Source organism: Hemiscyllium ocellatum, chromosome 37 (genome assembly GCF_020745735.1).
Source record: "Hemiscyllium ocellatum isolate sHemOce1 chromosome 37, sHemOce1.pat.X.cur, whole genome shotgun sequence".
NCBI classification, from domain to species: domain Eukaryota; kingdom Metazoa; phylum Chordata; class Chondrichthyes; order Orectolobiformes; family Hemiscylliidae; genus Hemiscyllium; species Hemiscyllium ocellatum.
In genome coordinates this window covers 17,331,413-17,355,401 of record NC_083437.1, presented here as the reverse complement: position 1 = coordinate 17,355,401, position 23,989 = coordinate 17,331,413, and the positions used below count along the sequence as shown (strand labels likewise).

Sequence of the window (23,989 nt, the reverse complement as noted above, 5' to 3'; positions counted from 1 at the left end):
CCGATGCGGTCTCCTCTACATTGGGGAGACTGGGCGCCTCCTAGCAGAGCACTTTAGGGAACATCTCCGGCACACCCACACCAATCAACCACACCACCCCATGGCCCAACATTTCAACTCCTCCTCCCACTCTGCCGAGGACATTGAGGTCCTGGGCCTCCTTCATCGCCGGTCCCTCACCACCAGACGCCTGGAGGAAGAACGCCTCATCTTCTGCCTCGGAACACTTCAACCCCAAGGCATCAATGTGGATTTCAACAGTTTCCTCATTTCCCCTTCCCCCACCTCACCCCAGTTCCAAACTTCCAGCTCAGCACTGTCCCCATGACTTGTCCGGACTTGTCCTACCTATCTCCTTTTCCACCTATCCACTCCACCCTCTCCTTCCTGATCTATCACCTCCATCCCCTCCCCCACTCACCCATTGTACTCTATGCTAATTTCTCCCCACCCCCACCTCCTCTAGCTTGTCTCTCCACGCTTCAGGCTCTCTGCCTTTATTCCTGATGAAGGGCTTTTGCCTGAAACGTCAATTTTGCTGCTCCTTGGATGCTGTCTGAACTGCTGTGCTCTTCCAGCACCACTAATCCAGAATCTGGTTTCCAGCATCTGCAGTCATTGTTTTTACCTTTTTGCCCTGATTATTTGTTGACTTATATGCTTTCCCACAGTGTGACTACTCTTTGGGGGTCTATACACTACTCAATATCAATATCTCCTTTACCTTGCTGTTATTTATCTCCACCTAAAAGGACTCTACATCATTTGAGCCTAGATCATCACTTACAACTATCTCATTGCTTCTCTTATTAAGAGGGCTATCTCACCAGGTTTTCCTTCCTCCCTGTTTTTTCAAAAGGTCAAATATCCCTGAATGTTAATTCCCCGTTCTGATTTCCCTGTAACCATGTCTCTGTAATGGTGACAAGATCACATTCACTGACCCCAATCTGCGCCATTAGTTCCTGTCCCTTATTCCGATTAAGATACAAAGCCTTTATGCTTGACTTTTTAACATCTTTAATTATCCTAACATTTGCTGTGGCCCAATTTGCCTTACGACCTGAATTACACTGTATTATTTTTGCATTTTACTGTTCTTTCTTTTATTACTGTCCTTGTTTCTCTTTCCCTTGTCACCCTGCTTTGGTTCCGAATCCCCTGCCATTCTAGTTTAAACCTGCCTTTGCAAATACTTGCCCAAGGATACCAGTCCCAGTTCAGCCCAAGTGTAACCCATCCAGTTTGTACTGGCCCCACCTCAATCAAAGTGTTAGCTACAGTGTGAATCATAACTCTTGGTGGCTGAATTTAGGAATGAGGTAAAAGTAGTTCCACCGACAGTGAGATTGATCAACTGCAACAGTCCACTGCCAGTCTACACCTTCAAGTGCTAGGTCAGTATATCGTTCTGACTTTACCATTCCTTACATATTTCCCTCGTTATTACATTCTAAAATAAATTTAGCACATGCAATACAGCACAAAGACACTTATGGTTTCCTTTCATTCCCAATCCTCACAGCTGCATCAATTCACCCTGTGACTCTGGTTCAAAGTTATGCCTGTGAGGTACATCCATAATTGGGATTCTACAGTGATAGTAACAAGGTCAGTCAGTTGGACATCACAGAATGAGTTCCCCTTTAATCTGGTCCAATCAGGGAGCCCTGGCAGACATATGCAGTTTGGTCGCTGACTCTGAATGAGGAAGTACTAAAGGCAAGTACTGTTCGTGTCTAAATAAAGGAGATTTGGCAATGGGATGCTGGCCTCTGTGGAGTTATTTCAGATGCAGTGCTACTTCTTTTCTTCCCTTGCTATCCAAGGTAAGACAATACTTTTAGGAAGCAGCACAGGATGGCATGCTGGCTCAGTGGTTAGCACTGCTGCCTCACAGTACAAGGGACCTGGATTTGATTCCACTTTCTGGCAACTGTCTTTGTGGAGTTTGCACATTCTCCCTGTGTCTGAGCGGGTCTCCTCTGGGTACTCAGGTTTCCTCCCACAGTGCAAAGATATGCAGCTTATGTGGATAGGCCATGTTAAATTGCCCATTGTGTCAGGGGATATGCAGGCTAGGGTGGACTACCCACAGGCAATGCAAAGTTATAGGGTATGGGTTGTGTCTAGGAGGGATGTTCTTTGGAGGATTAGCGTAGACTTGATGGGCCAAATAGCCTGGTCCACACTGTAGGGATTCTTGTATGATCACTATCCCATACCATCAAGAACTCTATTAGAACTGTGCAAGATGGAACTTCAACTTAAAACTTATTGTTTCCTTTGTCTTTTTCTACATGGTGCCTGGACTCCATTTTACAAACCGTCATATCCAAAATCTGAGGTTTATAACCTATTGAATTGCAGCACATTATTCAGTGATGATGATAGTACTGTATTCCCAAAGATGGACATGCAAGGAACAGTTTAGACTTGTGGCTGTCAACCAATATATTAAGGAGAAACATTATGTAATAACTCAGGAAGCCCAACTAGAAAGGAATATTGTTTATTATTGCACACTAAAATAGAGCCACTACTCGGGGCATGCATGGGCTAGTCCCAGCCTGGGACAAACTGTTCTGCAGACCCATCCCTCAGTCTGTTTTATTTTCTCTTTTATATTCAGAAAGGTCATCCCTTGCAATTGAACTTTTTTTTAAACCCATCACAAAATGAAATGGTACTTTTTCTTCATCTATTAACCCCCACCAGTAAACCACCTGTGTTTCCAACTGAATAATTTACATCCAAAGATCATTAAGGGCAATGCAAAGGTGAGGGAGAGGAAGAGAGAGGGGGGAGGGGCTAAATCAAAATGGAGTTGGAAGGGGAGATAAAGCTCTGTACCCACTTCGGTGCACACCTCTCTCTAATGGCATAGAGACTATTGGTGGACCCGCACACACTCTCTCTAGAGACACCTGGGCACTCAGCCTAAGTTTTAAAAGGGACCCAAGGGGTAACTTTCTCATGCAGAGGGTGATGTGTGTATGGAATAAGCTGCCAAAGGAAGTGGTGGAGGCTGGTACATTTACAACATTTAAAAGGCACCTGGACGGCTATATGAATAGGAAGGGTTGAGAGGAATTTTGGCCAAGTGCTGGCAAATGGGACTAGATTACTTTAGGATTTCTGGTCAGCATGGATGAGTTGGATTGAAGGGTCTGTTTCCGTGCTGTACACCTCTATGACTCTATCTGGGTCTGCTTTCTTTAATACTCAGAGGTGCTCTTATACATCACCAAACAGTTTTCCTACCACCAAGTCACCGTGACATTTTATTTTTCCCCAACTACTGACCACCAGCAATAAACCACCCGTGCAGCCGATCAGATCTTCGCATTTGAAGCCCGTAACAGGTAATGCACACCATCAAAGGTGAGGCAGAGCTAGGGAGAGCGGGAAGGGGGTGGGTCTGCTTTGTGAAGAGCTCAGGTGATGAGTTCCAGTTGTCAGGCTGTAAGTTCAAGTGGAACCTTCATGAGATTATTTCAGGGCATGACTTCCTGACTGAGAGCTCAGCAAATTATCTGCAGCAGCTTCAAATAAAATCACTCCATGGTTTTCACTCCCACTCCAAACAGCCCCTTTTCTCACCGTTGGCTCAGATTATGCTGATTAATTTGTCCTACCAAAGTGAATAATTCCACACATCCACACTAAACTTCATCTGCCATCTCCTTGCCTTTTCATCTAATCAGTCTATCTCCTTGTGCAGCCTATTATCACCCTCCTCAAAGCTTACTTTCCCACCTAGTTTGGTCTTGTCAACAATTTCGAAGAAACTACAGTTGAAGTACTTGATTCAGATTATAAACAGCTGAGGCCCATACACTGACATTGTAGACCTTCTCGAGTCACATGCTGCTATTCTGAAGTGGCCCATTCATTCTTACCCTATTTTCTGCCCATCAACTAATCCTCAATGTTAATGGCATGCTCATATAACAATCTCCATCCATCAACAACAGTCTTGTATAACAAGCTCCAGTATAAGATCTCGTCAAGTGTCTTTCAAAAACCCAAATGTACATGTCTCCAGGTTCCTCCTTGTAAGTTCTCACCCAAGATACAAACCATTCAAACATGGAACTATAGTGGCATTCTTTGACAGTCTCTGTCACAAATCTTGAAACTCCATCCACACAGCATATGGGAATGCAGCAAAAACGCAGATCTGGAGCGGAAGGAGGTAATTGTGCCTTTCACATCTGCTCCACTATTCAGTAAGACCATGGCTGATGTCTGGTTTTCAAATTCCACATTCCCGTCCATCCCAATAACCTTTGATTCTATCGCTTAACAGGAATGTGTCTACATCTGATTAGAGTAGATTCCCTACAGTGTGGAAACAGGCCCGTCAGCACAACAAGTTCACACCAACCCTCCGAAGAGTAACCCACCCAGACCCATTTCCCTCTGACTAATGCAACTAACACTACGGGCAATTTAGCATGGCCAATTCACCTGCCCTGCACATCTTTGGATTGTGGGAGGAAACCGGAGCACCCAGAGGAAATCCACGCAGACACGGGGAGAATGTGCAAACTCCACACAGACAGTCGCCTGAGGCTGGAATCAAACTTGGGACCCTGGTGCTGTGAGGCAGCAATGCTAACCACTGAGCCACCAGGCCGCCCCCAAAATATAAACGTCTTTTACTGTTTGGCATGATGGGACGAGAGGCATCTAATGAGTGTCTATGCTCGGGCCTTAAATATATTCAATGACCCCATCTTCACCACCTCCTGAGGCAGAGAGTTCTAAAGTTGCACAATCTTCTGAGAGAAGAGAATTCTCCTCCTCTTTGACCTAAAAGGGCAACCTCTAATTTTGACACATTGCCCCTTAGCTCTGGATTCTCCCAAAAGAAGAAACATCTTTTCCATGTCCAGCCAGTCAACAATGTTAGATTCTGACATACTTAGTTGTCTCTCCTTACTCTTCTAAATTCCAGGGATAAAAGGATCACCCTATCCAATCTTTTCTCATCAGACAACCAACTTATTCCAGGTATCAATCTAGTAAATGGCAATTTTTCATTTTAAAATATTAATTGAGCACTGAGCTTAGACACTGAAATTATTTTCCTCAAATTATTTTACAGAATGTAAGAATCAATGGCATTATTTTAATACTGCAGTACCGAACTGATCAAGCCATGAAAAACTGTAAAGAAGGGATTAATAATCTGGCTATGAGTTCAGAGCAGTCTTTATTGAGTAGAAACTGTATGGGTGCAATACTCACAAATACCACCTTCCTAACCTGCAATCTTATTCCTGACCTCTCCACCCCCACCCCACTCCGGCCTATCACCCTCACCTTGACCTCCTTCCACCTATCGCATTTCCAACACTCCTCCCCCAAGTCACTCCTCCATACCTTTTATCTTAGCCTGCTGGACACACTTTCCTCATTCCTGAAGGAGGGCTCATGCCCGAAACGTCGATTCTCCTGGTCTTTGGATGCTGCCTGACCTGCTGCGCTTTTCCAGCAACACATTTTCAGGTATAAGTCATTATTTGACTAAGCCAAAGGAAGACAACTAACAGCTGATCATGTAGCCAACTAATCCGCATTCAGAAGAGGATTGTGAACAAGCTCTTTCAAAAACTCTTGATATTTATAATCAACCTGCGCAGGTATGTTATAATACACCTCTGGATCAGGTGACATCCTGTCCATGTCCAGCCAAACAATGTTAGATTCTGACATATTTATTTGTCGTTCCTTACTCTTCTAAATTCCAGGAATAAAAGGCCCACCCTGTCTAATCTTTCCTCATGAGGCAACCAACTTATTCCAGGTATCAATCTAGTAAACCTCCTTGACCTATCTCCAACCATTCACATCCTTCCTTAAATAGTCCGAAACACACAAAATGTGGTCTCATCAATATCTTGATTAACTGAAATGTAACATTCTCACTTTTATGTTCAATTTATTTCATCATAAAGAATAGCATTTATTAGCTTTCCTTTCATATTTTGTTGTATCTTTACACTAACATTTTGTGATTCACGCATATTTAGATCGCTCTGCACCTCAGAATTCCAGTCATTCTCCATTTAGACATTATTCCCCATTTTTACTCTTCCTGCCAAAGTGAACAACTTAACACTTGTCACATTATAATCTAGATTTTGCACATTCTCAACATATCCATATCCATCTGCAACCTCCTTGCAGCATACCTTCCTACCCATCTTTGTACCATGTGAAAATTTAGCCACCACCCATTTTCCCAGTTTTACCAAATCTAAATGACTGATGTAAAGTCTAAAAAACTGAGGCTTCTCGTCCCATAATGCCAAACAATGAAAGACGTTTATATAGTCTGCCTTCAGCCAACCACCCTATTCTCTATCCATGCTAATATGTTATCCCCTGTTCATTACATCTAACTTTGTACAAGAACCTTTCACGTTGCACCCTATCAAATGACTTCTGAAATTCCTAGTATGCATCATCAGCATTTATCCACAGCACATGTTACTCCATCAAAACAGAAATCCAATATATTGATTAAACATGATTTCCTTTTCACAAAATCACGCTGACCCTTCCCAAATAACCTGAGTTTTCTAAGTGCCCACCAAAACCTCCTTAGATGATCAACTCTACATATAATCTGAATCAATCTGTTCAGAGATGCTATTACACATCCCTGCAGTAAGTGGGACTTGAATCTGAGACTTCTGGCTCAAAGGTAGTGACACAACCACTGCACCAGAGGAGCCCTTAAATGATCAATTCAAATATCCTTCCGATGACAGATATCAAAATAACTGGCCGACAGTTTTCCATTTCTGCCTCTTTCCCTGCTTTGATAGATTAGGGAGTTTTTGTTATCTTCCTGTCTGATAGATCTTTTCCAGAATTTGTCAAATTGAGAAAGTTAATAACAATTAGGTACCTTTCATCGGCTACCTTTTATAAAATCCTCAAATGAGGTCTATTAGGACCAGGGGATTTGTCGGCCCATAACTTCATCAGTTTCACAGAATCCCTAGAACATGGAATCAGGCCATTTGGCCCATTGAAACCACACCAACCCTACAAAGGGCATCCCACCCAGTCTCACACTCCAACCCCCTCTATTTCCCATGGATAATCCACCTAGCCTGCACATCCCTAGGTTTAATGGGCAATTTAGCATGGCCAATCCACCTAACCTGCACATTATTGGACTGTGGGAGGAAAGCCGAGCACCTGGAGGAAACCCACATAAACACCGGGCGAATGTGCAAACTCCACACAGACAGTAGCGCAAAGTTGGAATTGAACCCAGGTCCCTGGCACTGTGAGGCACCATGCCCACTCCAGTTTGCTCATGCCACTTCCCTGGTGATGGTAACTTCACCAGATTCCTCTCTTCCTTCCATATGCTGATTTATGACAACTACCGAGATGTTTTTATATGCTATACAACAAAAGTAGAAGCAAATCGCTTGTTTATTTCATCCACCGAGCTCACATCATCTAATATTAATTTTACCAAGTCTAGTATAACCTATTATAATAATTCAAGCAACTACTGATGCTGGAGATCAAAACAAAAAGAGAAATTGCTTTGCGAAACTCAGCTAGTCTGGCAGCATCTGTGGGAGTAAGCAGAGTTAAACTACAAGTCTGGTGACTCTTCATCAGAACCGATAGCAACTCAGAAAAAGTGGCACTTATGGTGAAGATGGGTTTTGGAGGTAGAGGGAGACGTGAGTTGACAGAGGGAGATTGAGCACAGAGAGGGAGAGGGGTAGGCTGACGAGGGGATTATTGATAGTAGGCCAGGACAGAAAAGAAGCTGAATAAGTGATGAGAGCTGAGAGGAGAGAATGGGTTATCTGTGCTGAAAGCAGCCATGTCATGACAGGACCAGGGTGTAGGGGTAGGTAAAAGACATGGAAGAATGGAATCAGGCTCTAACATTACTGAACTTGGTGTTCAATCCTAGAGGTTGTACATCTTTAAATGGAAAATGCAATGTTGCTCTTTGAGCTTGCACTGAGGCTTGCTGGAACACTGCAAAGGTCTAAGACAGAATTGTTGGCATGGAAACACAGCGGTATTTGAAGTGTCAGGCAACAGGAAGCTCAGGGTCATTTTTAAGGACTAACCATAAGTGTTCTGCAAAGCAGTTGCCCAGTCTACGCTTCATCTCCCCAATGTAGAGGAGACCACATTGTGGACAGCGAATACATTTAACTAGATTGAGTGAAGTTGAGATAAATCACTGCTTCACCTGAGAGGTACATCTGGCATCTTGGATGGCGAGAATGGAGGAAATAAATGGGCAGGTGTTACACCTTCTGTGATTGCATGGGAAGGTGCCATAGGAGATGTTGGGAATAGAGGAGGAGTGTACCAGGGTGTCCTAGTGAGAGAAGTCCATGCAGAAGGCTGACAAAAGAGATGAGATCGTGTGTGTCTGGCAGTGGCATCCCACTGGAGGTGACAGAAATGGAGGCGTAAGATCCTTTCTGAAGCTGGTGAGATGGTAGAAGAGAACAAGGGGCACCCTTTTGTTGTGGGAGGGAAGGGGGGGGTGAGAGCAGAAGTGTGGGAGATGGGTCAAACACAGGTAAGCAGCCAAGGGCTCCACTGACCACGGTAACAGGGAATCCTTGTTTGAGGAAAAAGGCAGTTATTTCTAAGCCTGCCCTACGGCCGTTTGCATCGCTAGAACAGAGAAACAAAATGGGAGAACAAAATGGAATCTTTACAGGAGGCAGGTTGTGAGAATGTATAGTCCAGGTAATTGTGGGAGTTGGTGGATTTGTAGTGGAGATGGTAGCCAGCCTATCCCCAGAAATGGAAAGAGAGATGTCGAGGAAGGAAAGGGAGGAGTCAGAGATGGACCAGGCGAAGGTGAGAGCAGAGTGGAAATTGGAAGCAACATTGATAAATGTTTCCAATTCTGAACAGAACAGGGAAGTAACACCCATGATGTCATCAACTTACCAGATGAAGAGGTATGGATGGGGCCCAAGTAGACACCCACGGTCACACTTTTGATCAGACAGAAGTGAGAGACGTTAAAGGAGAAGCTATTTAAAGTGAGAACAAGCTTGGCCAGATAGAGGAGGCTGGTGCTGCATGGGGATAGTTCTGGCCTTTATTCCAGGAAGAAGTGGAGTGCCTGAAGACCACTGATGGGGAACGGACATGTTAAGGGATCGCATATCCATGGTAAAGAGGAGGTGGTGGTGCCTACAAACTGGAAATTTTGAAACTGATGTAAATCATCAGAATTGCAGATGTAAGTAGGAAGGGACAGGACAAGGGGAGAAAAAAAATTTACTCGAGGTAGTAATAGTTAAGTACCATGGAGCAAGACAGGCAGAAATAAGACAGGCAGAAACAAAGCCTGGGCACTGCTGTTTGTGGATTTTGGGGGAGTAGGTAGAAATGGGCTATATGGGGTTGGGGGACGATGAGCTGGAAGGCTGTCCAGTGGAGATCCCCAGATGAAATAAGGTTGGTGACAGTCCTGGACACAGTGGCCTGATGCTCAATGGTGGTGTCATGGTCGGGGCGGGGTTGAAAATTAAAGGAGCTGCCTGAGAGATCAGTGCATCCAGCACCAAAGCCTAAGACTCCTGCATTCTTGCCCTCTGGGTCCCCTTGCCTGGTTCTCTCATAGTCTTTCCAACTCCACTTATCAAATCTGAAGACACCAGCATATAAGAGATGTGATACAGATACAAAGTATTCAGATACCTTTCCTGCTTGCAGAGGGAACCCCTTGTTTCCAGTTCAGCCTCCAGTGCACAAACTCCGAGCTGAAGTTACTCAAGTTATAATTTACAGATGTATGCTCTGTGTCACACTGCAATCCAGAAGTTCCCACATGCTTCAGCCATGATACATCATTTGCTATATTTTAGTTCAGCCCCAACAGGATAAAGCCAGTTTCAGATGGTTTGCTAACTGAACTAACTTCAGCTGTTCCTAAGTAGTGAGCTTGAATATCCATGCTCAAACCTACAGTCGGTCCAACTCATCCATGCCGACCAGATATCCGAAATTAATCAAGTCCCATTTGCCAGCATTTGGCCTAAATCCCTCTAAACCCTTCCTATTTATATAGCCATTCAGATGTCTTTTAAATGGTATCCCACTTGGTCACAATCTTTATCTCTCTTCTTCCTTTTTAAAGTGACATTGTTTTGATCTCTTTTTTTCCAAAGTTCCAAAACGATGCAACAACTCATGAAACAGTAATTATTGCTCCTAGAATTCAAGGAAATCAGCTTTAACATTAAAAATTACCTCAAAAAAGGAGCAGCTCTTACAGCCACAATTTTTTCTTGTTCTCCATAGAGTCATTGAGTCGAACCAGTTCATGACGAACAGAACCCCAAACTAAACTAATCCCACCTGCATGCTCCTGGCTCATATCCCTCCAAACCTTTCTTATTCATGTATCTATCCAAATGTCTTTTAAACATTGAAATTGTACCCACAGCCACCACTTTCTCAAGAAGTTCATTCCACACGTGAGCCACCCTCTGTGTAAACTATTTGCCTCTCTCTTCTCTCACCTAAAAAATGTGCCCCCTAGTCTTGAAATCTGCCATTGAGGGAAAAGACAACTTCCTTAACTCTACCGATATCACTCATTACTTTAGAAATTTCTATCAGGTTGCCTCTCAACCTCCTATACTCCAGTGAGAAAGGTCCCAGCCTATCCAGCTTTTCTTCACAACTCACACCTTTCATACCCAGCAACATTCTGGTAAATCCCTTCTGAGCCCTCTCCACCTTAATAATATCCTTCCTATTGGATTAACCAGGATCCTAGATTAAATTTTGAATTACAGTTAAGTCTTAAATGTGAAATACAAACAGCATTTGGTAATTTAGAAAGAGATTAAGAAAAGCCTTATCCACAAACCTGCTAGCTATTCAAGAAGCCAGCTCACCACCACTTTCTTATTAGTAATTAAAGCTGGGCAGTAAATGAGTCTTGCCAGTGATGTACACATCCCATGAACAAAAAGAACTCTGTTCGAAGGAAGACCACGAAGATCCCAGATTGATCATTTTTCATTTTCCCTGTCATCACAAGAGATGGGAGTTGATGGACCAAAACCTAGCTCTGTGACCAGGCTGAAAAGGGGCAGTGAATTGTACCGAATCTTGCAGCTTCTAGGGCTCCAGGCTGTCCTCTCAAAAGACACACACACACACACACACACAAAATGGTACAGACACACATGCACTGATACAGACACACACACACACAGGCACACACATGCACAGACACACACACACGTCACCAATCAATGAATTGCAAGAATGAAAATGTGAAATAATAAAAGGCAGGATGTTTAATCCTGGGAACCAAACCCCATCCTTTCCTCACCCAAAGCAGCCACTTATTCCCCTCACTAATACTGGTGCCCTTCAAGCGAACTGTAGCAAAACCCAAGAAGTGCACCAATGCAGAACAACTAAAATAATTGCAAACCAGTATTTGTCCATTTTCCCAGCGTACGTAACACAATATCAGACTAGGCACTGCCTTTACTGAGCTCATGAAGGATCCCTCATCTCTACAACCTGGAGTACCTCACCTTACGTTGGTTCTGTTTCCTTTGCCAATTATTTTAATTCTCCATTCTTTGATTGCCAACCCTTGAAATTGTACTGGCGGGAAGGTGGTAGAAGTAGATACTGTAGTGAAGACTAAAGAGGCATTTAGACAGACATAAGAACAAGCAAGGAATCGAGGTATATGGGCTATGTGCATGCAGACGGAATTAGTTTAGAATGGCATTGTGGTTAGCACAGACACAGTGGGCTAAAGTGCTGTACTGTTCTATGTTCTATTTGGCACCAAGTTTCAATTTCTGATCTATACAGAGTTATCAACCTTAAACATAGCAGCAACTGGGGCATAAATATCCTTGGTTACCCTTCATTGTGAATCATGTGAGTAGAAACATGTCAGCCAAGACATTGCATTCTTGATGCCCCTGTTTAAAGTGCACTTGTATAATGGGGTAGCTGTACTGCCCGCCTCACTGTCAAAGAATCAATCGTCTAAGTTCGCACAATGTGAGTAATCACCTGGAAATCTGCTTTTACATTTCTAGCTCGTTTATTGTAATATTTTATCTTCCGCTGTCGTCAATTTCTTGGTGATCTTTTCCTGATTTTCTTAAAACCCATCCAATGCTCAGGCTCCCTTCATATTTTGAAAAATGTTTATGCTCTTCTTTTAATCAAATACTATCTTTAACTGTCTTAGGCAGTGGTAGCTGTGGAGTTCTCTGGGGAACAGATGTTCACTGGAAATTCTGAATTATTTCTTTAAACATTTGCCCTTTCTTATACACCAGCATCTGTTTTATTCCAATTTCCCAAATCGCCTCAGTAACTTAAAATCATGGAACCACAGAATCCCTACAGTGTGGAAAAAGGCCACTCAGCCAATCAATCTGCACCGACCCTCCAAACAGTATTCCACCTAGACCCAGGCCTCCACCTTATCCCCACATTTACCATGGTCAATCCATCTAGCCTGCACGTCCCAAGACACTAGGGACAATTTACCACGGCTAATCAACCTAATTCACCCCTTAAAATAACCATAATTCACTTTATCAAAATTTATGACAATAGTTTCAGATTTGATTACATAATTCTCAAACTAAGTATGAGATTCTTCACATTATGATCACTCTTCCCCAGAGGATCCCCCTCCATGAGATTGTTAATTAACTCTACCTCATTACACAAGTCAAGCTCTAAAGAAGACTGTTCGCTTGGATAGTCCCTTGACATATTATTCTCCAAAGATTTGCAGACTGGCATCTAATGGGATATTGCATTCATTGAGACCAGAAGGTCTATTTTCCATGTCTAGTCAATAATTAATACAAACAACATGGGTGGTGTTGTGTCTTCATCTAACAATACATGAGGGCCTTTTTACCCATTGCCTCCTCTGTTATCCACAAAGGAAGTGACGCCAGGCTGCTGACATTGCATCACAAAAATACAGTCAATCTCTGGGGAGGTAAAGTCACACAAAACTCTTACTTTAATATGGTACCCTGTCAGCTGATGCACACTATTACCTCATAGACTGACAGGAATATCATTTAAGAAGGCAGATTCTCCTGTCCATTCTCCCAAAGGAATGCTGAGCTTTCGAGGGTAAAAGGCATGGGTTGCAGACCCAGCACCTTGTAGCACCTGTTATTCCCACTGTTGACTGGGCTTTAACCAGAGTTTAACAACCAGGCAAAGACTTGAACGTGAGCAGCACTAAGCTGGTTAAAGCACCCTCAATATTTAAATCTTCAATTAGATAAAGGTCCTCTTTTCTGAGCCCCATGTTACCAGCATTGTTTCCATTAGGGACAGGGCTGTACCTGTCCTCTGGTATAGAAAATTGTATGCTCTGTGGACCTCACAAGAAGTCACACTTGCATGCAAGATACAAGAGTAACTCTCAAAGACAGACCAAAATATATTTGACAAACCGAGCTTCAAGAAGGTAGGCAATGAGAGTGGTCACCAGGCCTGTACAAATACGATAATTTCATAGTTAAATCAAGAGTCACCCTCAGACGGTTGCATATGGATCAGGTCCTTCAGTGCAGAAGAAGAGGAGGAATAGACAAGGGAATGCTTTAAAAACTCCCATTCTGATCCAGACATGGTATCCCTCATGATCCGGAAAATTCTTTGATTTGGCAAAGGACAAAGTGGCCAAATTAGGGAGTCACAACTTGTCCTTCCCTGGACCATCTAAATAGGCTTAGAACACATGGAGATGAGCAGGCTATTCACCCCATCTTGCCTGTTCTACCATTCAGTTAGATCACAGCCGACCTGGAATGTAACTCCATTTATACAGTTTTACACACTTCCCTTAAAAGCTCAGGTAAACAAGAAATTATCTCTCTGATTTAAAACTGACAACTGATAGAGCATCAACTGTACTTCAGATTTCCAGCATTAACAGAATTTGAGAATTTTTGATTTGGGTAAAAAATCCGAAATTTCTATTGCTATTTGTGTGTAGCAGTGATTCTTAATTTCACACCTAAAAGATCCAGCTCTAACTTTTACACTTCAACACCTCACCCCAGACTCAGTAACCAACTGAAGTCAGCTCTGTACATTCCTAATGAAGGGTTTGTACGCGAAACGTCAATTCTTCTGCTCCTCAGATGCTGCCTGACCTGCTATGCTTTTCCGGCGCCATACTTTTTAACACTGATCTCCAGCATCTACAGTCCTCACCTTCTCCTCTGAGCATGACACAGGACAGGACATCCTAGCATGCCTTGGGCTAGACAACAATATTGCACTTATGAGTGGTTTATTTCTCTCTATGCTAGAATAGCTGGGGACATGAGGACAGGAACGTTTTTTCTATGAACTCTCACTTTGTACATGAGCATTACTATGGACCAGACCAAACCACGTCAAACATACTAAGGAGACAGCCTAGACCCTAATCTTTATCTTATTTAGAAGCAAGTGTAAGGCGCTGAGTTCCAAATGTGATCCAATTGGTCAAACTCCTAGGCTTTATGCAAAACACACTTTATTCTTGCACCACAATTAAAATACAAACCAAAGAAAAAAGAATTGGCATAACTTTTAACTCTATCGAAATACTTAACAAAATACCATGTATTTTAACCTCTACTCATCAGCGTTCCAAGACAGCACCATCCCATAAACACACCTTTGACGAAGGCAAATTCAGCAAAACAGATTTCTCCCACTTGCTATCTCCTCCAGTCCAGAAGGAACACTGACAGAAATGAATCTAGCAGAAGAGAAAGTACGCCAGCTTCTGCAGCAGCAGAAAGAGAGATGTCTCCAGCAGATTCAACTCCAAACAGCCCGACTTCAACAAAGATTTCTGCGTGGGTTTCCTCTGGGTGCTCCGGTTTCCTCCCACAGTCCAAAGATGTGTGGGTTGGGTGAATTGACCATGCTCAATTGCCCATAGTGTTAGATGCATTAGTCAGAGGGAAATGGGTCTGAGTGGGTTACTCTTTGGAGGGTTGGTGTGGACTGGTTGGGCCGAAGGGCCTGTTTCCACACTGTAGGAAATCTAATCTAATCTAAAAAAAAACTGAAAGCAAAAACCCTGGTTCTGTGTGGAGCCCGACTCCATCCTCTCATGTACCTTTTGTCTGATTTTAAAAAGAACCCGAAGCCATTTCCTCGGTTTTGCATGGAGCAGACACCTCTGCACCATGTTTACAACACACTCTTCAAGAGAAACAAGACAGAATAAATCCCTCTTAAAGGCACATATTATCACAACATACTTGGATAAGTACAGGAATACTCACAATGTACACTTTCATTTAAGTGAAAGTTATAGATTCATAGAGATAGACCGCATGGAAATGCTTCTGCCTAACTTGTCCATGCCAACTAGTCCAATTTGCCTGCATTTAGCTCATATCCCTCTGAATCTTTCCTATCCATGTTAATGTCCAAATGTCTTTTAAATGTTACAACTACACCCGCCTCTATCACTTCCTCTGGCAGCTTGCTCCATATAACACCACCCTCTACGTGAAAATGTTGCCCCTAAGGTCCTTTTTAAATCCTTCCCCTCTCACCTTAAACCTATGCCATCTGGTTTTGGACTCTCCTACCCTGGGGAAAAGACCTTTGCGTTCCACCTTCTCTATGACTCTCAAGATTTTATAAACCTCTGTAAGGTCACCTCACAGCCTCCTACACTGCAGTGAAAATGGTTCCAGCCTATCCTGTCTCTCCAGATCTTCCAGTCTTGGTCATATCACTGTAAATGTTTTTTGCACACTTTCCAGTTTAATAATATCCTTCCTATAGAAAGGTACCAAAATCACATGAAGTACTCCAAATGTGCTCTTACCAATGTCTTATACAGCCATAACATAACGTCCCAACTCCTGCATCCAGTGCTCTAATCGATGAAGGCAAGCATACTAAACACCTTCTTCACTACCCTACCTACCTTCAAGGAACTGTGTACCTGTACCTCTAAGTTGTATTCAACAACACTCCCCAGGACTCTACCATTAACTGTGTAAGTCCTGCCCTGGTTCGACTTAACAAAACGCAACACTTCGCATTACCTGAATTAAACTCCATCTGCCATTCCTCAGCCCACTGACCCAGTTGATCAGGATCCTGGTGTACTTATAGATAACATTCTTCATTATCCACTACACCACCAATTTTGGTGTCATTTACAAAATTACTATCCATGCCTTCTTTCTTCTCATCCAAATTGTTTATATGAATGATGAACAACCCAGCAGCAATCCTTGCAGCACACAACTGGTCACAGGCCTCCAATTTGAATAACAACCCTTTACCAACACCCTCTGTCTCCTTCTGTCAAGTCAATTTTGTATCCAATTGGCTAGCTCTTCCTGGATGCCATGTGATCTAACCTAACTAACCATGCAGTACCTCATAAAGTCCATTTAGACAACATCTACTGCACTGCCCTCATCCATCTTCTTGGTTACCTCTTCGAAACAATTAACTCTGTGAAATATGATGGCTCACGCACAAAGGCATGCTGACTACCCCTAATGCGTTTCCAAATGCATGTAGATCCTTTCCCTCAGAATCCCCTCCAACAACATACCCAGCACTGACAGCAGGTTCATCGGTTTGTCGTTACCTATGGCCTTTCTGAAATAATGGCACAAAATTAGCCACCTCCAGTCATCTGGCACCTCACCTGTGGCTGTCAATGATACAAGTATCTCCACTAGGGCTGCTGCAATTTCCTCCCTAGCTTTGCACCATATCCTGGAATACACATGATCAAATCCCAGGGATGTATCTACCTTTATGAGTTTTAAGACTACCAGTACCTCCTCTTTTGCAAAATGGATATCTTTCAAGACATCTTTATTTACTTCTCCAAGTTTTCTAGCTTCTATGTCTTTCTCCACAGTAAATACTGACAACAAATAATCGTTTTGGATCTTACCCATCTCCTATGGTTCCATAGGCCTCATTGATCTTTAAGGGGCCCTATTCTCTCCTTAATTACTCTTTTGCTCTTGGTACACTTGTAAAATCTCTTTGGATTCTCCTTTACCCTATCTGCCAAAGCTAACTCATATCCCCTTTTTGGCCTCCTCATTTCCTTCTTAAGTGTACTCCCTCAATCGCTGTATTCCTCAAGTTATTATTGCACGAGTAATATTGAATATGCAAACACTATGTTTGCTAAAATTTAGAATCAGCTATAAAGGGAGAGCATGAATGAGAGCTTGGTAACTTGTTGCATGCAGAAAAGGGCATGTAGGTGGACAGCCTTAAAATGGAATCATTGTCGTAGATCCCAGGGAAGGAACCATTCACTTGAATTACACAGTGTTGCAAATGAGCTGTCCATTGAAAGCGTGCAATAGTTAATACTGAGCAAGTAGGCACATCAGTACATGTGGGAGCAAACCTTGACTCTTTGACCTTTCATGAGACTGACAACAGTGTATGGTAGAAGCATGAATTTTTTGCTGTATTCGTGATTAGCTTAGTGAATGTGTGTTTAGCTGATTCGCAAATGTTAGTGCAAACAGCAATGTGAAATTATTCTTTTGCTTCAAAGTTAAGGGCAGTGTGATCTTATCGAGCTCTTGCATTGCCGTGTCTCTAGCAGAGGTAGGTTATTGACCCACTTACAGTACACGACAATAATAACTTTTTTAAATTCACTGTGTGATGTAGACATTGCTGGCTGGCAAGCATTTTTTTCCTGCCCCTAGCTACTTTTGAACTGATTGTCTTGCTAGGCCATTTCGCAGGATAAATTAGAGTGGTGCTGGAAAAGCACAGCAGGTCAGGCAGCATCTGAGGAGCAGGATGTTCCCTCGGATGCTGCCTGACCTGCTGAGTTTTTCCTGCACCACTCTAATCTTGACTCTAATCTCCAGTACCCACCTCCGCCCATTTCACAGGATAGTTGAGAGTCAACCACATTGCTGTGGCTCTGGAGTCACATGTAGGCCAGGCCAGGTAAGGATGGCAGATTTCCTTCCCTGAAGGACATTAATGAGCCAAACGGGTTTTTCTGACAATCGGCAATGGTTTCATGGTCATCAGTAGATTCTTAATTCCAGATTTATTTTCGTGGAATTCAAATTCCACCATCTGCCATGTTAGGATTCAAACCCAGCTCCCCAGAGCATCAGCTGAGCTTCTGGATTAATAGTCTAGTGATAAAACAATTAGGGCATCACCTTCCCTGAAAAAGTCCCAAATTCATTTAAAGAAAACACAGATATATGTGCAAATCCGAACAGGGCACGAGTGTGTGCATGTCGTGCAGCATTGCCAAACAGTTAGAGATCCCTCCATCGCTCCTCAGCTTCTAAAAACCCATTAGAAGGGTAATTCTCAATAGAAATGGCATTTTTAGCCTTTGTGAACAGGCAGTCATTGGGATAGGCGTGGGGGCTTATGGGTGTGAAATGAGATAGCCTCGCAACAAATAGCACAAGGGACTCTGAAGAAGGGCTTATGCCCGAAAACGTCGATTTTCCTGTTCCTTTGATGCTGCCTGCTTGCTGCGCTTTTCCAGCAACACATTTTTAAGCTCTGATCTCCAGCATCTGCAGTCCTCACTTCCTCCTAGTTCAAAGGAGATGTCAGCCAAAAACTAATATAATTCTACACACATGGGTCAGAAATAAACTTTCATGAGACACTACCCACATTGATGCCAGGCTCTTTAAATTCTCTCTCGCCTTCTGCCTTGTGCTTAGCAACCTTCAAGAAACACAGAATGTGAATTTGGAGATGGGGGAAGTGCTGTAGAACACTGGTGGCAAACTTAAAGCTTTGCACTCAGAAGTTATACATTGCAATAGACTTTCTCCATTGCTTTCTTTATAAATTCCGAATTTGAGCTAAAAAGCCACTGCTCATTGTGTAAGTTAATTTTCTAAATGTTAAACATCTTGATCAACCTTCTCTGTGTGTACAGAAGATGGCCCAGATGAAAAGGTGCAAGGTAAGGTTAACAGGGAAAGTACTTCTCCTGAATAGCACGAGTAGTAAAAAGGAATTGTATTATAATATTCTCAGACAAATAGCTTTGCACAACTTCACTCCACAGGATATTTCACACTTGGCAGCACATCCTATATGTCAGCCTGTCTAAACAGCTTGTATCCTCCTGAACCCAACTACTATTCTCCAAATTATTTATTACATTTCTTGCTGTACCATATACAAAGTTTGCGATTTTACTCCCTTTCTCCAAGTCCAGTAATTCATATATGAAACACTTCAATTATCCTAATATTGAACCCTATTACATACATCCCTCCATTTGCCATTATTCTCTGCTTCCTTTCCCTTAGCATATCCATGTTTCCAAATGTCCATTCAATCTTCTATTTCCAAATAAATCCAACAGGGATTTCCTTCCATCTTTCAAATGGAAACCATTAAACTGAAGCTCAATTTGCTTTTTCAGCTGGGTGCTTGTAAAAGATCTCATGACTGTTTTTTGACAAAAAACTGGGTGTTATCCTTGGCATCTTAGTGAGCATTTGTGCTTCAATCCAAAACACAAAAAAATGTTATCTTGTCACTTTCACATTGATGTATGTATGAGTTTGCTGAGCACAAATTAATTCCTGCATTTCCCACATTATAACATTAACCCCCTTAAAAATGTACTTCATTGGTGGCAAAATGCTTTGAGACATTGTTGGTTGTGAAGTCTTTCTTTATCATCAAATGTTTTCTCAAAATTCCACATAAACAATGTTTATCTTTAGCAAATCTCTCCATTACTTCACCAAAGAACTCAATCAGCTCACTCAGACCTGATTTGCCTTTAGGAATCAATGCTGGCTGTCCCTTATTAACCCAACTTAGAATGAATTTTGTCCTGGACAATGCACTCTAGTAGTTGCCCTACCATTGGCATTACTGAATGACCTGCACTCACCATGTCTACGCCTCTCCCATTTTTGAATAATATCTGAATTGCTGAATCTCTTAGCTTTTCAAGACTTAACATAAATGGGCGGCAGTCAAGCATGAACCAAGGTAGTAATTGTTATCGGCTTGCTATTCTGCTTGGCTGGCATCCTAATCAAGTCAATCATTGTTCAATAGCGATAGCTGCATTTTCCAGCTGGGTTTGCTGGAGGGTGGGAGTTGTGGCTGATAATTCTCCCTCCAGATGTTATCCCCAATTGTACCACTCCAAACAGTGCTTCAAATGAGACTTTTCTTATCTGGTTGATGAAGTTACATATTGGCTAGTCCATTAACTAACTAGGTTAATGGGAAAGCTTATTTTCTACTTTAATCAGTAATTAACATTAAGTCACATCAATCAATCACACCAGTGTCACTTCTAAACTACAACAAAAATCAAAAACTTTAACATAATAAGCTAGTTTTAGCTACTGCTTATTCAGAGCTTCAGTGTTCTTTTCCCACTGATATCACACCAGGCTTCTCAACTGGTGGCCAATCATATTTTGAGACACTTCACGAAAGTCAGAATTTATCATCTGGGCTTGAAAGCGTATTGTGGAGCTAGTTAGAACCTGTTGTTGAATGGTGGGTAGATCCTTCATAATATTGATGAGTCAACCACAAAGTATACTGGAAAAACAAACCATTCATTCACTTACCCGACCACAAAATGCACTGCCTGCTCCAGCTTTAAGTTCTAAAGGCAGAGAAGATCCACAATCTAATCTCGGGTCAGGGTTGATTTTCCTGTCATCAAATGGGGTGGCATCATAAAAAAATGACAATCTAGTTCCGTGCCAAGACTGAGAACGGGTAATGAATCATAGAGATCATGCAGGTTCAATTTCCCCCCCAGGCAGTCCTCTGGTAACACACAGATTGAAATGGGAGTGTGACAATGCTAAAATAATAAATAACAGGTTTCTTGATCATGGAATCCAAATCCAAAACTATCCTTACTCAATAGTCTCACATATGACTCCTCAGCAAGCTATAAACTATCTAGGTGTTCTCCTCACCTGTCCTGGATGCCAACCTAAGCCAACTACAGGGGCGGCATGGTGGCTCAGTGGTTAGTACTGTTGCCTCACAGCACCAGGATCCCAGGTTCGATTCCAGCCTTGGGTAACTGCCTGTGTGTAGTTTGCACATTCTCCCTGTGTCTGCGTGGGTTTCCTTCGGCTGCTCTGGTTTCCTCTTGCAGGTCAGGTGAATTGGCCATGCTAATTTGCCCATAGTGTTAGGTGCATTAGTCAGAGGGAAATGCATCTGGGTGGGTTACTCTTCGGAGGGTTGGTGTGGACTTGTTCAGCCGAAGGCCCTGTTTCCACACTGTAAGGAATCTAATCTAATAAGAAAACACTACAGTGCAACTTATGTGCTACACCAAATGAGAACAACTAACCAAGTGCAGAATATTTTTTGCATGTGTGATCCTCCCTGTTTCAGATAGCACAACACCAGACTAAGCACTGCCTTTGCTGACCTTGCGGATGGATCCCTCATTTCTACAACCTGGATTATCTCACCAATAGCTATGCATCTGGCAGCAAGTTCCCAACTCCTGAACTGTAGAGTTAACAACCTCAAATAGGGCAACTATTGGGGCACAACTGTCTTTGATGTGCACATGAGAACATGGGTGGCTGTACTGTCAATCTCACTGTCAAATAGTCAATGTTCAGGTCTGCACTTCGGGAATATTCAGCACCCGTAGAACTGCAGACCAGCATGGCTTGGTAGAGCTGAAGATATTGGCAACGGAGAAAACTTTGGAATAAGTGCAAATGTCTCACGCACAGCACTGGAACTTCCAGTTTGATGCCACACGGTTCAATATTTTCAGGGCACGGTGTCGGCGATGCGCCTCAATGTTTGACACATTGCAGCAATGGCAGGGACACTGGGCCTGAGAATCATCCCAAAACCAGTACAATAAAATCTGCATAGGACCCAGCAGAAGCCAGGAATGGGTCTAAGAGGCACTCAACTTTGTGCAGATCGCAAGGCCTGAGTTTGAACATATTCTCTCAGCCGGTCCAGCTCCATTGCCCTTCCCAGCTGTGTCCTGAAAAAAAACAACCTCACTTCCAGGGAATTAAAGTCAACTCCAGTGGTTTTCCGAACGAAGAAACCCCTCCCACCTCATCCCGAAATGCACGATACAGACCCTGGAAGAACCGCTGTCACCCGGAATTGCTATCTAGCAGCTACTCAGTAGCTCGCTTCAGCACAACATTCCCGATGGAAAATAAACAGAACTTGCTCGATATTGCCCTGGTGTCGTTCTCTCTCTGTCTCTCCCTTACCCTTGCCCTTGTGTAAATGCCTGTCTGTGCACGCAGTCCCATTCTAACACAGTGGATGGCAAATCGAGCCGGAGCTGTTTCCAAATGCTGCATCTTGGCTGCAGACCCTGACTCACCCGGTTATGCCTTTGTTGCCACATACAAAGAGCAGATGTTGCACTGCTTCTGCAACTCGCAACGTGAAGCCTGCCTGTTCATATTCTCCGCATCACCGAGTCACATTCGGTCCGCACAGCCAACATCAAGGCAATCCTTCAGTGCTAACACTGGCATGTCTGGAGGAGAAGCCAGGACTCTTGTTTTTTTCCCTCTCTCTCTCCTCCTCCTCTTTCTGATGAGTAGAAACAGCCTCAGATCCCGCACAGAGCTGGGCACTCACGCAACCAATAGAATCGCTCAAAGTTACTCTGCAATCCTCCAGTCTTGCAGCAATGAATATTTATCAAGTCTGCCTGAGCTCTCTCTCTCTCTCTCTGAGCTACCTCCAACGTGAGCTTTCTTTTAAAAAGAAATACATATCAATTTCCAGTTTCATCGGCTTGCAGAATTTCTCTGGGAAAGAAGGCGGGGCGGCAGCAACAAACAAAACGCCTGAAAAAACTGGGTGGGAGTTGAAGCGGCTCATCGCTGGGAACGGGCAAATCCTGAGAGTTTGGTTTCTAGGATACAGCCCAGGAAAGCTCCTGCAATGACAGCAGCGGCATGATCTTGATTGGGAGGGGTGGGGGTGGCTTGTTCAAGCTCTAGCCCTCCCTCGTTGTTATAAAGAAACTTGTAGTGGCCAGGGAAACTCAATGAAAATGTCATTGTGCCGAGGTTTTAAGATCCTCCCCTGCTGACTTGATAGAATTTCTTACAAGGCCTCGGCTTAATCAATGAAATGTAAAAGTGAAATTCTGCAAAAGCAAGGTTTTTCCTCATTGACCATGTGCTGAATTACTGTGAGAATGTCTACTTTTAATATTTTTAAGCAGTCACAGATCTCGGTCAGAATGGGCCTTTGCAAAGGAAGGCTGCAGTTTTTTTTTGTCAAAGTTCATCTCAATCAGCTCCTTCACGTGGGGCACTGTCCTCTCCGGTCTGTTCCCCAGGAGGCACACTGAGACAAACATTGACTCTGCTTGGAGGACAATTGACTCTGTGAAAGACGCTCTTTGGTCTGACCCAAGCTCGTTGGTCCCCCAAAACAAGGAATTGACCCCAACCCAGTGTTGCAGACTGGCACATTCCAAGGTCCAGGACTATGTACTGAGGGGCGCACTAAAGCTTGGGGCAGCTGCTGCCGGGCACAGTGGGGAAAGACCACTGTCTGTCTTTCTGCTGAAGCTAAATGGGGTCCAGTCAGTTGTCAGACCCTAGTACTGCCTCAACTGTATGTAAATATAGTCTTGTATGTATAAGAGATATCTTTGATTTGTTTGGATAGAGTCAGACTCCAATACTAGTTTTTGTTTTCAAAGTTTGTGAGAAGATTTGTAGCTCGGGTGCTCGTTGTTGTGGTTCTGTTCGCCGAGTTGGGAGTTTTTGTTACAAACGTTTCGTCCCCTTTCTAGGTGACATCTTCAGTGCGTGGGAGCCTCCTGTGAAGAGCTTCTGTGCTGATTCCTCCAGCATTTATAGTGGTTTGTCTCTGCCGCTTCTGGTTGTCAGTTGCTGTCCGCTGCAGTGGCCAGTAT

The 23,989-nt window shown here is 43.2% G+C and overlaps 1 protein-coding gene across 3 annotated transcripts in view; it reads right to left on the bottom strand.

Annotated features, from left to right (window-relative positions):
- Positions 1-22,852, bottom strand: part of LOC132833601 (rho guanine nucleotide exchange factor 10-like protein) — a 205,766-nt gene extending 182,914 nt beyond the window's left edge. For all 3 annotated transcript variants that reach the window (XM_060851979.1, XM_060851980.1, XM_060851981.1), the window contains exon 1: positions 22,430-22,852. The gene's annotated coding sequence lies outside the window, so the exon portion shown is untranslated. The remainder of the gene's footprint in view (positions 1-22,429) is intronic.
- Positions 22,853-23,989: the final 1,137 nt, after the last annotated feature.